The 13,620-nt window shown below is 37.3% G+C and overlaps 1 protein-coding gene across 1 annotated transcript in view; it reads right to left on the bottom strand.

Moving 5' to 3' along the window:
* The window catches only part of LOC105391935 (single-minded homolog 1-like), a 42,697-nt gene extending 30,927 nt beyond the window's left edge, over positions 1-11,770 (bottom strand). Inside the window, exon 1 of the mRNA XM_048629958.1 lies at positions 10,902-11,770. The gene's annotated coding sequence lies outside the window, so the exon portion shown is untranslated. The remainder of the gene's footprint in view (positions 1-10,901) is intronic.
* Positions 11,771-13,620: the final 1,850 nt, after the last annotated feature.

Here is a 13,620-nt window from a genome sequence, read left to right as displayed (position 1 = left end):
CATAATGTAAATTAAAATTATTTACTGTATACAAACAATGTGATTGATGATTGTCTAAAGCGCTGAAAGTTTGTCTTGACCGCGACAGATATACCCATTCTATTCTATTCTATTCTATTCTCTGTGGGGGTGTAAGTACCTGCACCTGGCTCTCTCGAGTGGAACCTTTGTGCATATCCCCAAGGTCTAAACTTCCTTCCTAAGCTTGGACCATTTCCCACCACGCTGGTCCACTGCGGGTTGGTGGGTTCACATATCTAGATGTGCTAAATCTAGATATGCAGGTTTCCTCACGATGTTTTCCTTCACCGTAAGAGCGATGGTATACATTGTACTTAAGTTAAAAGAACTCATTGGTACATGTCAGCGCCGGGATTCGAACCCGCATCTCTTGCGTGAGAAACGGGCGCTTACCCGACTGAGCTACCACCGCTCCATATACCCATGTAAGCGTAATAAGTTAAAATTCATGCATTTAATTAAAAAAAAAAACAAGTCGGTACTTATATACGAAAAGTGAAATAAATATATTAAACTAGACTTATACTACGAGTTGCTGAAAGAAACTTTAAGCTAATGTCGGCAATAAGGTTTTCAGTACTTTCTATAATTAGCTTTGTTTTCAATAAAGTTTGAATGTTATCATAGTAAACGTGCCACTGGCGTCTTTGTGTCTATCGGGACAAAGCAGAAGAAATATAATACTGTCTATTAAAGTGTTAAAGTAAGATCCGATATCCAGGTTTAGCAAAAGATTAGTAAGCAATCTAGGTACTGTGCAAGCGCAGATGGTCTATGGATATGAATCATAGACAAGATCTAATTACAATTTCCAAAGAAAATACCTATACAATAATTAGACGAATACATGATTAATATTAAAAGTTGTTTTTAACTTTAGCAATAACAACTATCGTGGTACTTAATTTAAGTACATAAAATCTATTTAAGTAAGTACATGAAATATCTTTTTTAAATAATGTTTTGAACATATAACTCACCTGACATTTTCATGATGATTTTTCTATAATTCACACACAAACAAATTCACAAAACAAACCCGTTTTTAACGTTCACTCATATTTTAATCAACACATTTTTAAATAAAACACTCAAAATATTCAGTTATTTATGGTCGCGCGAGAAGTTTTTCAGAAAAAAAACTGGAAACTAGCGGAAAGCGCGCGAGTGCAAGGTGCAACCGTCAAGTTGGCAGCTCGAGATTAAGAATAATAATTAAATGAGTGCATTTTCTGATCACTGACTTCCTCGTCTCGCGCCAATGTCAAAGTTTCGCCGCGTCAGCCACAAAACGGCCTTTGTTTTAACAATTTGTTAGCGAAATGGAGTCAAACTCTGTGATTGACCCCAATTTTAAACGTATTATTTGTAAATCGGCAGAATTCCCTGTGCTAATCTGGTACAAGTGTGCATTTTTGAACTTGATCTGAATTTTTGTGCTGAGTGTTTAGTTCTTTTTGGGGCGAATCCAATAATTACATAATTAAGGTACATAGTTCACTTTAACATGTGCTCATAATGTTAAAGTATAGGACTGAACGCTGAATTTTATGTTAGCAGGTGTTTATTTGTAGGGAATAAAAAAAAAAAAACACGCACTCACGCCTTGTACTAATGTACTCCCTTGCGGGTAGGCAGAGGTGCATTGCTGCACCCACTTTTCGCCAGAGTGTTATGTTAGTCCCAATGTAATAGGGGGCGGGTCTATTGCCATTTTACGGGCACATCCAAGACCCGAGAACAAATATCTGTGTTTAAACAAATATCTGCCCCAGCCGGGAATCGAACCCGGGACTCACTAGGGTCACTAACCACTACGCCATTCGGTCGTCGTTGTAGGTACTAATGATAAAATAAATAGCTTTGTTGGTACATAATCAAAGAGTAGATAATAATGTAGTACGTAGGTATAGTACGGTATGGATATACTTATATTGTGTTTTTCACGTATCGTGAAAACGTTGTTTGACAACAATTAACGGCAATAATTAACAGTTTCAATTAAAATACTGATAGAAGTTACAATATATAAAATTACCTAGTGAAATCATCCAGGTAATTTTATATATTGTAACTTCTAAGTTGGGCTGTAAGCTGTAATCCCCGAAGGGGTAGTCAGAGGTGACGGGCAAGCGAATCACCCGCTTTAAGCTGTACATTTCTTTTTACATGATAGGTCGCGAGCCGTATCACCGTTTTAACTATCTACAACCATGAATTTCATAAACGCCTATTAAATACTAGAACAATAACAAAAAAAACAAATAATGTTATCTCGTATAAAATGTCTATGACTAAATGCAACAATGGTGCAACGGTTCGATCGACGGATCAAACGTGTGGCTGAATAACTTCGCTCCTTTGTCCCAGCCGGCCGATGACGATAAACTGTCATAGTGACACTTGGCGCGCTTTTGTCAAGACTTTAATGGAGATAATAATTTGAAAATGCGCTTGGATAGGGGTCCATTTTTAAATTATGGGACTAAAAAAGCGGTGTTACAAGAGATGGGACAACTGTAGGTAGGTACCTATGTCTGTGAAATAGCTATTAAAATCTTAGGAAACCTATTAAATAACGTGGAAATATATTATGACGTTATTCATCAATGTATTTTATAGTACTATCGAGGACTCGGTAAGTATGGCCTCCTTGAAGCATATTGCTTGAATACAATGAATACTAACACTTGCCCAGCGTTTGACACTATGGTGTAACGATAACGATTACCCACAGTCAGATTATTTATTTGTCAGTCTCTGACTGCCCAGAGTTAGTCCGACCTCTTACTGAAAAAAAAGTTAAGCCATATTGGATTTGGAAATGGCTGTGATATAGATTTAAAGTTTTCCATATTCCTACTAGAATACCTATAGCCATCCGGTATATAAGTACCTAAGTAGTTTTATAGCTATTAGCCACTCCCACTAACATGAATGAATCGTTGATCCAACAGCTAAACGAAACAAGTCATGTCGTATTTAAATTACGAACAAAAGCGTGTAATAAATCAGATTCAGCAACAAAAAGGCTAGTACAGTAGTCAAAACCCCGAATATGCCTCTTGCAGTAAAAATTTCACCCTTACGGAGCACGTACTAAGAGTCCAAAGATGGCGTCATAGTGTGGACAAGTTGCCACAATATGCCCGGAAGCGAGACGTGACGTGGAAAAGCCTGGCCGAATTAACGCGATTCGATGACGATAATGTTTGTCGCCGTTTGTCTATGGCCGATTTGTTTTTATTTTATTCTCGCCGGCCAGTTCCAGCCATCCCATTTTGTTTTGTCACATTAAGCTACCAATGAGGATACAAAATTCTTCCATTTGTATGTCACCAACTCTTCTCTATGGTCGATTTGTTTTTATTCTCGCCAGTTACAGCCGGGCAGCCATATTACAGCTTGCAGCCTCCCGACTTTGACACATTCAGCCGGCCCGGCGGGCGGCGAATTTTCGGTTCTTAACGATCAAAAGTGTACTTTTCTGATATACCTAGGCCAAACTTGCAGACTCAAATAAAAACGATGCTCTCATTTATAATAATATGCTGGTTTAAACAATATGAAATTGTAACTCTGCCAATTAAAAATATTGGATGCGGCTGAATGCAGTGCAATTTTTGAAATCTTACTAGGCTTACTTTACCGGTGATTTTCTTGTATCCATGTAGGTATTTATGTATTTTTACTCTTAGTTAAAAACAAACAGGAATCTACTAACACAGCTATAACAACTACGTGACACGACAATAGCCCCCGACTCAGCAGTAGGTCCTCTTTACAATGTGTTCCCACGCGTTCGGCCTTTTTGGCGCTTTTAATGAATAATTTTCATTCGGTCATTATTCTGAGCTCGCCGATTCGCGGCGGGAGGGTGTGAAAATACCAATGAGTTGTAAGTTGTGACTCGGTGACTAATCCTTGTTAGTGATTGTTAAGACATGTTTGGAAGGTTTATGCCTAGTTTTTTTTAGATATACGTGAGCATGTTCATTGATAGCTAATATACTTGTGTGTGTTATAGCTAATAATGTACCCAACAGTACACCGTACTAATGTACTTCAGTGCTAACAGTTTCATACCTAGGTACAGGTTATTAGTCCGTTATCTGTTTTCTAAACAACAAAACATTAGCCCATAAATACATAGGTAATAGTGCACTGCAGACCCTCTCTTTTCACACTGAGGATTTTTGCCATAATCTACACTCTTGGCAGTCGGGGTGGAGTGGATATAATAGGTATACAACACAAACATAGTCATAATTATAATCTGAAAAAAATAACTTAATTTAAACGTGGATTGTGAATCACTGGCTGTCAGTGTCTCAAAGTTAAATGGTGGTTTTAAAAAATGAAATTTAAAATTTAAAATAAGAACAACAACTATCTATCTTGTCTACAGCGTGGCCGCGGTGGGCGGGGCCTGGCGCTCCGCCTCTTCATAATACCTGCCTTTAAGCTGTTCGGTCGATAATGTGATGTGAGTTCCATTGAGCCACGGCCGAAAAACAGGGGCATTATACGTTTGTGTATGTGTCTGTGTTGTCTAACCTATTTCTATTATTTCAGCCGTCATTGATTACAAAATGTCAGAAATTATAAAAAGAATAAACTTATTGATGTCGATTCTGAAGGCACACATTCTAATTTAAGTGCTCAAATACCTACTCTTTTCAGATGATATTCTTTTGGTTCTAACATGTAAGGTTTTTTTTGTATTGGTACTAGTTTCTGTTGCAAATACTTATAGCGTTTTCAGTCTCTAATGCTTTATATTCATCGACTGTGTTCTTGTTGTCATTGTTGGGTTATTGGAAATTAACATAACAACCTACCGTTTTTTTACTAAACATATTTTAGAGGTGCGTAAGTATAGTTAGTTAAATCGAAAATGGTCTTAAATACACAATGGACACTTAAAAAATATAATTTTATATAAATTTATAAATTTATGTAAGTACCTACCTACTCACCTTTACCTATCATAATGTAGTACCTATTGTACCTCTGAGGTAAATTTGTCCAGTGTTTTGTTTAATTTTTTTAAAGTTTATAATGTAAAGCAAATGTAAGGTTATTTAAACATCAGAATAAGAATAAAGTCTCGCTGCTCCAGTAAGTGCCAACGTCATAACAACAGTGTCGGATTTCCGAACGTAAATTTAAAAACAAACTCTTTGTTTCCGAACGTCGCCCCCGCTCCAACGATCACCTACTGATTTTGAATTATTACTTTTGTTCTTTGTTTAAATTTGGACCGTTAATTTCAAAATGACGTCAGATCAGATTGACCTTTGTTTTCAGCCATGGATTTGTGCTATTAAATTAATGTTATGTCTGGACTGGTTACTGATCAATAGATATTATTTTAGGTCGAGGCCCCATCGCCGTGCTGATTTTTTTTAAATATTTTTTTTAGGCTCATGTCATAAAAAGAAATATGGAAAACAACACCGCGGCGACGCGACGTACCGCAGAAATTTAAATTGTGTTGAAGAATGCGACAAAAATATTTTATGAGGTAAGAAGACCATTTATGCATTTACATTTTAATAGCTTTTAAGTTTAATCATCAGCCAATAATCATACACTGCTGGACATAGGCCTTTCCCAAGGAGTGCCACAAACAACACTCGGTCCTCGGCCTTCCACATCCAGCCACTACCGGCTAAGGTCGTCGGTCCAGTGGGCAGGAAGGCGTCCCACGCTGCGTTAGCCTGTTCGTGGTCTCCACTCGAGAACTCATCTACCCCAACGGTTATCGGTTCTTCGGCAGATATGACCAGCCCACTGCCACTTCAGCTTGCATATTTTGACAGCTATATCAAATATGTATGCTTTTGAGTTTACCGAACAAATATAATGAAATGAACCCTATAGGAGGATATATGATGTTACTGAGGATGAGTAAAAAATCATTTTGTACTATCATTAAACTGGGGTGCCACTTAGGCTGAAATCTGAGCGTCAAAGTCACTCCACTTCAGAAAAAAGCCCCCGCTCTTGTATCGGTCCCTTTAAAAAACGAACATCAATTAATTCGGCAAACAACGAGAATGCAGAGTAAACAGAACCTTAGAGCCCTCAAATCCACGGGGCACAAAACACAGATAGAGCACGTATAATTTGAGCGACGGTGATTGGCCGATGACACTGGCTGCCACCCCGTATCGGACCAATCAGGTGCGCGCGTTTCCACCCCCAGCCAATAGGGTGGTGGGGGTGTCGAGCTGCGTTCAAGTTTTTAAAAGAATCGCTTTGAAAAGGTGTTTTTTACAATATTCATAACTTAAAATTGATATTTCTAAATGGTCTTTAGGCGTCGTTTTCTGAAATATCTAAACAGTTAATCGTAATACGGAAGGAATATTTATGGGATTTACCTAGCTAGGTAGATAGCTTTTTACACTGATAAAATCCACCATGTAGGTATATTAGTCATAAAAACCTATGTCGAAGTTAGTGACTACGCTATGAATGTTAGCATAGAAATATATAAGACGAATGCTCTCGGTGTATTCCGTTAAATGGGGGATAGAAGAAGGTATTTTTTGCAGTCGATTGAACCCTATTGCCTTAACCGATACTTATTTAACCATGTCTGAGATACAGTTTTTGCCAAAAAAAAAACGTTTTAAAACTAAAACTTTAAAAAACTACAGTGTTGAAGCGGAAAGGTCACTAATAAATGTACCTATGTATATTGCTTCGATAAGGGAGGCCGAGAGCTACTGCTCTTTTAATAGATAATGTACCCGATCAGTCTAAAGTCCGACAAGGCGTTTATTACCGTTTAAAAATATATTATTGTTTGTAATCTTTAAAGTTAGCAATTGCGAAAATATTGATACCCTAGGAACATTCAGTGCAACTAAAAAGTCCTGACAATAAAGAGTGCTATTTTGCAAAGATTTTTCATCATTTTCAGTTATTTACATTTTAAATATTTAATGCCGATTAATAATGACTTTTTAATGGATTTGTGCTTAAATAAATAATGGATCGATTAAATACAGCCTTTAGCAATTCAGTAGTTAGGATACACTTGCGTTTTCAGGACTTTATAGTTGGACTGTAGCTACACTCACGGGCAATGAAAAGATTCCACTCAGAAAAGCACTAAAATACTTATAAAATGAAAAGGCTAGCTTAATGCCGTCTTCTGCAACATTGAAGTACATTTATCAGAGAATCACGATATAACAAACTAAAATCGGTAATATTTTGTTCCAATTTTAAATTTAATCTTTGAAAAAAATGGGGTCGTTTGTTATCGGAATTTTGTGAGTGGAACGTTTTCATTGCCCGGCAGTGTATTTAAAGTCTAATAAGAAGTTCCAGGTACCTCTTATAAGCTTTTGTGTTTGTAGAGTGGGAAATGAAATAGAAATTCCTTCCGTTATACCTACGTTACAAAACCTCTATTCGTTTCCTATAAGAATAATACACTCACGACTCTCATGAGCAATGCAAAAGTTTCAGTGACGATAGCACCAAATTACTCCTAAACGGAAAAGGCTAGCTTAAGAGTAGAGAATAGCACTTGCCCGTCCATACAAAAAGAGAAAACGTTTTACTACTTAAAAATATGATCTAATCTCTATGATTTAGTAAACTCAAAACTCAAACTCAAAATTTTTTATTCATCGTAAAAATATAAAATTTTCTGATGAACGTCAATTTTTACAAACTACTCTCCGTTCGAATAAGGGGGGCTCTTTCTGTCTAAGGGCGGATTCGACCAACGTCGAGTAACTTTTTACTCACGAGTAAACTACCAGCTACTCGCGAGTAAGCCGATTTTGCATTCTACCAAACCTGAAACCAAGATAAGTAGCTTATCCCAAGAATAAAATGTTATACCGCCAAAATTGACCGTATAACGAGCTTATCCGAGAGTAATTTTGTAATGGCGGCGGCACATCAGCTGATTAGAAAACCGTCATAATGACATATAAACACATCTGTCAAAACAGGGTTCCGCTCATCTGGCATAATCTTTATTGACCAAAACTCATTTCGCATAACTCGTATGGTCTAAACTTTTTTGGCCGAACCATCACTTTGCCAAGACTTATGTGGCATAAGGCTCGTTTCGTCTAAAACTCTTTAGGCACAATCTTTAAACACCTAAGTTTCGTTTGCTCAAATTTATGTTCGTCTATACCTATGTATAATCTTGTTTCTCCTAATGTTATCTTAATAAATAATATATTAAGTATGTAGTAAATGTACAAATTGTGGTATTTTTCTCCTACATCCCGAAAATCACGATATTGAATGATCAAAAAATCGAAAGTTAACGACCAATATAATTATTACAAAACCCCATGTGATCGAAACCTAAAAATAGGTGCGACGACGAGCAAAGCGAGGAGGAGCGTGTTAGGTGCACATGTTCATCAAAACCAAAGCGGAGCGCAGCGAAGCTGAGCGGAGCGTTTTCCAAACAGCGGAAACAATACAAGGCACCAGTTTGCGCTATGTAGGGAGACGCTCCGTCAAAGTTAAAGCCAAACGAATATTATTACTTTGTATAAATCTATGCCATAGCATTATTAGGCTATTCAAGATTTGGCCATACAATTATTAGGCTTAACAATGTTATGCGAAATAACTTTTTACTAAATGAGATTTATGCCATACGATTTTCGGCGTAACGAGACTTTGACCAAACGTTACTATGCAATACGAGATTAGGCAAAAAAATCTTATGCCAAAAAAGGTAGAACCGTCAAAACATAAACAAAAGTACGTTAAAAGGCAAATTCTCAGAATAACAACAGCGAATAAAATATTAAAACATAAACAATTTTATACTATTATAATCCATTCAAACTAAGTTGGCATGTCATTTCTATTGCATACTTTGAAACGCAGCTATTTTTATTTTAGTTGCATTACAGTTTCGTTCATCGTTCATTCAATTAATCATGGTATAACTTGGTAGAATGCAAATGTACTTATCCCAGATATTTACTCGCGTATAAATTTTATTCCGGTATAGTTATTCTCGTGTAAGGTGATGTTTGGACGAATTCGCCCTAAGGAGAAGAACGGAGGCAAGACAGAGAGTATTTTATTGACATAAGGAATTACTAGGTTTACTGACCTATAGCTTTTTATTTTTTCTAAATTTTCTATAGATTCAGACTTATAGGCACCTCGATAATAACGTAATTTTTGTGATCAAAACCGAACTTTGTTGAATCAAGCCGTTTGTTGAACAATAACAATGTACCTATTTAAAAAAAAGAGCGAAACCTATAAGCCTATTCTAACATTTAGTGCGTATTAGTGACCTTGACTTTTGACACATCTGTCAAGAATTTTATATGGAGATGACGTACAATTGATTAACCAATCCCTGTCGGTTAGATAACCGACTATGGAGAAATTGGCACTTAGGCTATAAATGTATTAAAAATTTAGGCCATTTGGAGACTTGTTCCTACTTACATTTAGGTAAAGGGTAAGAATTTAAATCTATTGCTCGCTTGCTTTGACAGTACCTAGGTATAGGTTTAAATATGTATTTATATATAAATATAATATAAATATGTATTAGAATCGGCATAGCCCTTAGTGGAACTTTCTCATTGCTTGCCAGTCGTCATACCGCCGGCGGTGGCGGAACAATTTTTTAGTCTATTCTAATGGACCATACAGACATTATTCATGTCGATTCTGAAGGCACAAAATTTTATTTCAGCGATGTCAAACTCTGCATTTTGCCAGTGGAAATGAGATTTACGAAAACACTCATTGTGAGGGAAATTTTAAACAAAGAATTTAAAGCTTTCAATAGCTATAAAATTAGAATTTGTGCCTTCTAAAGGCACATCATTGAGTACCTACCTACTTAATTTAAGGGGAAAATGGCCGAGAGATTTAAATCGGATATTACAGAAGAAAATTAACTCAACATTCAAATAGAACCTTCGTGCATGTCCTCAAAGTAACGATGTTAATACAAACTAGATGGAGTGTCAGTGCAAAAGAAACGTGGACAAATAACGACCCACTTCTACCACACATTAGAAGTTTTGTGAGTTCATTGGTACAATAGTTGTCATTAGGTTGATATTATACAAAATGCGGGCAGTTTTTGCTTGGTTTTTCTTTTTGTACGTGACACACATCATCTTGTCCATCAACTAGGCCTGCGGGGTGGACTGGGCCTTGAACCCTTCCTTCATTGAAAGCAGACCCGAGTCCCAGCAGTAAAGGCGTGATGGGTTGTGATGATGATGATAATGACATCATCTTGTTCATATTTAATCTAAGCCTCAAAGTCTAAACTCCCTAAGCTTGGAACATTTCCCAGCACGGTGGGCCACTACGGGTTGGCGGGTTTAAACATCTAGATTTGCAGTTTCCTCATGATCTTTTCTCTGTACATGGGTTAATTTATACTGAACTTAAATTCATTAATTTTAAAGTATTTTTATTAGGTAGCATGGCAGACTATACGGTGTATTGTCGTATAAAATAGGGATTGATAAAATCTCTATTGAACAGATTTATGCCTAACAAATCGATTTGAACATACGGATGTAGATTCCGGTGATATTGTATAGGACTCTGTATACCTGTGCCGATGCCGAACACCCTGTAGAATATAAATAAGCTTCAGGTCAAAACACAAAGTGTTTTAAAATCAAAGAAATATTTACTTGCTTTATATGTTTAAAAAAATAATAATATAGGCTTAATGAAGTAGTAATCATGTAAGTACCTACCTACCTAATTAATAGTTAAAATTGAAATAAAATTCTGTTTTATACATGTGGAAACTTGTAATTGGCTGTCTATTTCACATGTTTCTGTTATTACTGTTATCTCTAGCCGTTTTCCTATATATTATAAATTACCTTAGAGCAGTCCAAGAGTAGAATCCAGTCCCCGTCGCTTACTGCAGCGCGCATTCCAACGCATCCTGACTGGACTTCTCATAAGAATCCACCGAACAACACCTTCAGAAGCACAACACTATCAACTGTCCCATTAAGAACACACATTTTGTAATTTCAAATCAATAGAACCACTAGGCACACGAGAAAAAATAAAATAATCGGTAATGACATGTTGATTTGGTTTTAATTATGCTTGCCGCCAAAATTATATAAAAAAACTAAATTTTGTTTTAAACAGTCCTGAAAATTGTTTGAGCCTCTTCTTTACAGCCAAATAATCATAAAAAGTACCTTATTAAAAAAATCTATTTCCACAAAGGCCACAAAGTCCTAGAAATTAAAAACCTCGCTTTCTTTTTTCACTAAATTAAAAAAAAAAGTTTGAGGCAAAGACACAGCCGCTGCTAAAATCCTTTTACTTTTCCGTGGCGTTATCTCGACGCGCCTGTCACCGGTTGACTGACGTGCGCTCTCGCTCCCTCTTCATCCAGAGGGAAGAGGAAAAGGGAGGGAACGGGAGGGGGGATAATCTCACAGCTCCAGCGACAGTTTGAGGTGATGTCAAAATGAGGTTTTAATTCTGTTGAATGCTTCGGACTATTTCTGTGGACGTGAGGTTTGACTGCTTATGCTGATTTGTTTAGATCTTTGGAGATAAGGCCAGTGTGATATTGTAGGTAGAAACTTACTGAATACTAGACGAGTAAGCGAATTGGCAATGTTTCTGGGCTAGTATTGTATATGTAGGAAGATAAGGCACCTTGTCATAGTAACTTGTAAAAATATTCGTAACTTTTCCTAGCTCACATTAATTGGAAGTGACAGATTTACCATCTCAAGACACATTAGATATAGTAAAGAAATTCAAAATTAATTGAAAAAAACAACATTATTACTTTGTAGTCTGGCCGTAAATAAACAAAAGAAAAAAGCCTGTTTCTTAAAAAAAAAACGATTTGCATTCTGACGTTTGCCTCTTCCCGCCTCTACGGCAAATGGAGCGATTTGATTGGTTCAGGGGCGTCCAATAGACACCTGAGAGAATTTAAAGTGAATTTCACTGTTTTTGATAAATTGGCTCTACTTTTATTTTATTCTAGGTATTAGTTATTGTTATTACCTACCGAAATTATAATCTTATGTTTATAAAAATTGTGTGTGTTTTCTACGTGATTTCCGACTTGGTTCCATAATGGAAGTAGCTTAGTATATATCACCTACCTACAACTGCCAACGGGAATGTCACTGATAAAATTTAACCCTTTGTAAAGTTGGTACTTTCCTATTCCTAAGTGAAAATCAGTTCTACCATTCTGCAGATATACGATAGGATGATGATGATGATTATATGCAGAGATAGACAATAGACAAATAGGTACAGGATGGAAAAAAACTTATACCTAAGCCATTGAGGGGATGTAATTTTGCTGAAAAAATCACGGATTAGTAAATATGACGAAAATAAAAGGAAAGCTATCTTAATCCCAGGTAAGTAGACTTGTACGGAACCCTCAGTGCGCGAGTCCAACTCGCACTTGGCCGGTTTTTTTTAACTTACTTGCTATTTTAAACCTCTCTACATTAAAATCTATGCTGACTGACATGCCTAGATCCTAACTAATCCTAACTAATATTATATGCGAAAGTAACTGTGTCTGTCTGTCTGTCTGTCTGTCTGTCTGTCTGTCTGTCTGTCTGTCTGTCTGTCTGTTACTCTTTCACGCCAAAACTACTGAACGGATTTGAATGAAATTTGGTATACATATGGTCTAGACCCTCAGAAAGAACATAGGCTACTTTTTATCCCGGAATTCCCACGGGAAAACTTTTTAAGGCGAAGCGAAGCTCGCGGATACAGCTAGTATATAATATATTCATGATTATGTTGGTCGATGGTTAAAAGGCCTGCAGAAAATAAATAAAGATTCACCTCGCTTCTAAATGCCGTTATCTAAAAGGCGCGAGGCGAACACCTCGTTAGTCGGGCGCCATTTTGTTACAAATTTAACCAATTTGTCGTCCCCCTGCGCCCTTCGCAGGTACGGTCAGCAAAACAGATGACCAAGAGTAGTACTTAAAACGCGTGTTGTAAACCTTTTTGCAGTTCAATAGTGTCAATAAATGATGATTATGAGTTCAGCTAACATAATTCCTGTGACATTCATAATTTTCCGAATTATGCACAAATAGCGAAATATTGTGTGTTATGTTAACCCGTCCCGCCCGGTGACCCATTGGTATCATCACGACCCATTACGTCCCCACTGCTGGGGCACGGGTCTCCTTCCAATGAAGGAAGGGATTAGGCCTAGTCCACCACGCTGGCCAAGTGCGGGTTGGTGGACCCCAACACAAGCAAGCTTGTGCTGAGAGAGTTATCGGGTAAGTGGGCAACCCGACTGTCAGATGTTTTCAAGCCGCCCGAAGGCCTCTGGACTAGGCTTAACGACTGCTGCCGAAGCAGCAACCGGGACCCACGGTTTAACGTGCCGTCCGAAGCACGGAAGCGTCCAGAAAAGCACCACTTGAAATTGGTCACCCATCCAATGGCTGACCGTGTCAGTTGTTGCTTAACCTCAGCGATCAGTTACGATCACTGAGGCCCGCTCGACTACGGACGCTTCATTTTTTTCCGACCCATTGGTAAAACAGACACAATAGATTTTTAACTGTCGCT

This window comes from Plutella xylostella, chromosome 24 (genome assembly GCF_932276165.1).
Source record: "Plutella xylostella chromosome 24, ilPluXylo3.1, whole genome shotgun sequence".
NCBI classification, from domain to species: Eukaryota; Metazoa; Arthropoda; class Insecta; order Lepidoptera; family Plutellidae; genus Plutella; species Plutella xylostella.
Note: the sequence above shows the minus strand (reverse complement) of the source record. Positions and strands in the feature narration are given on the sequence as shown.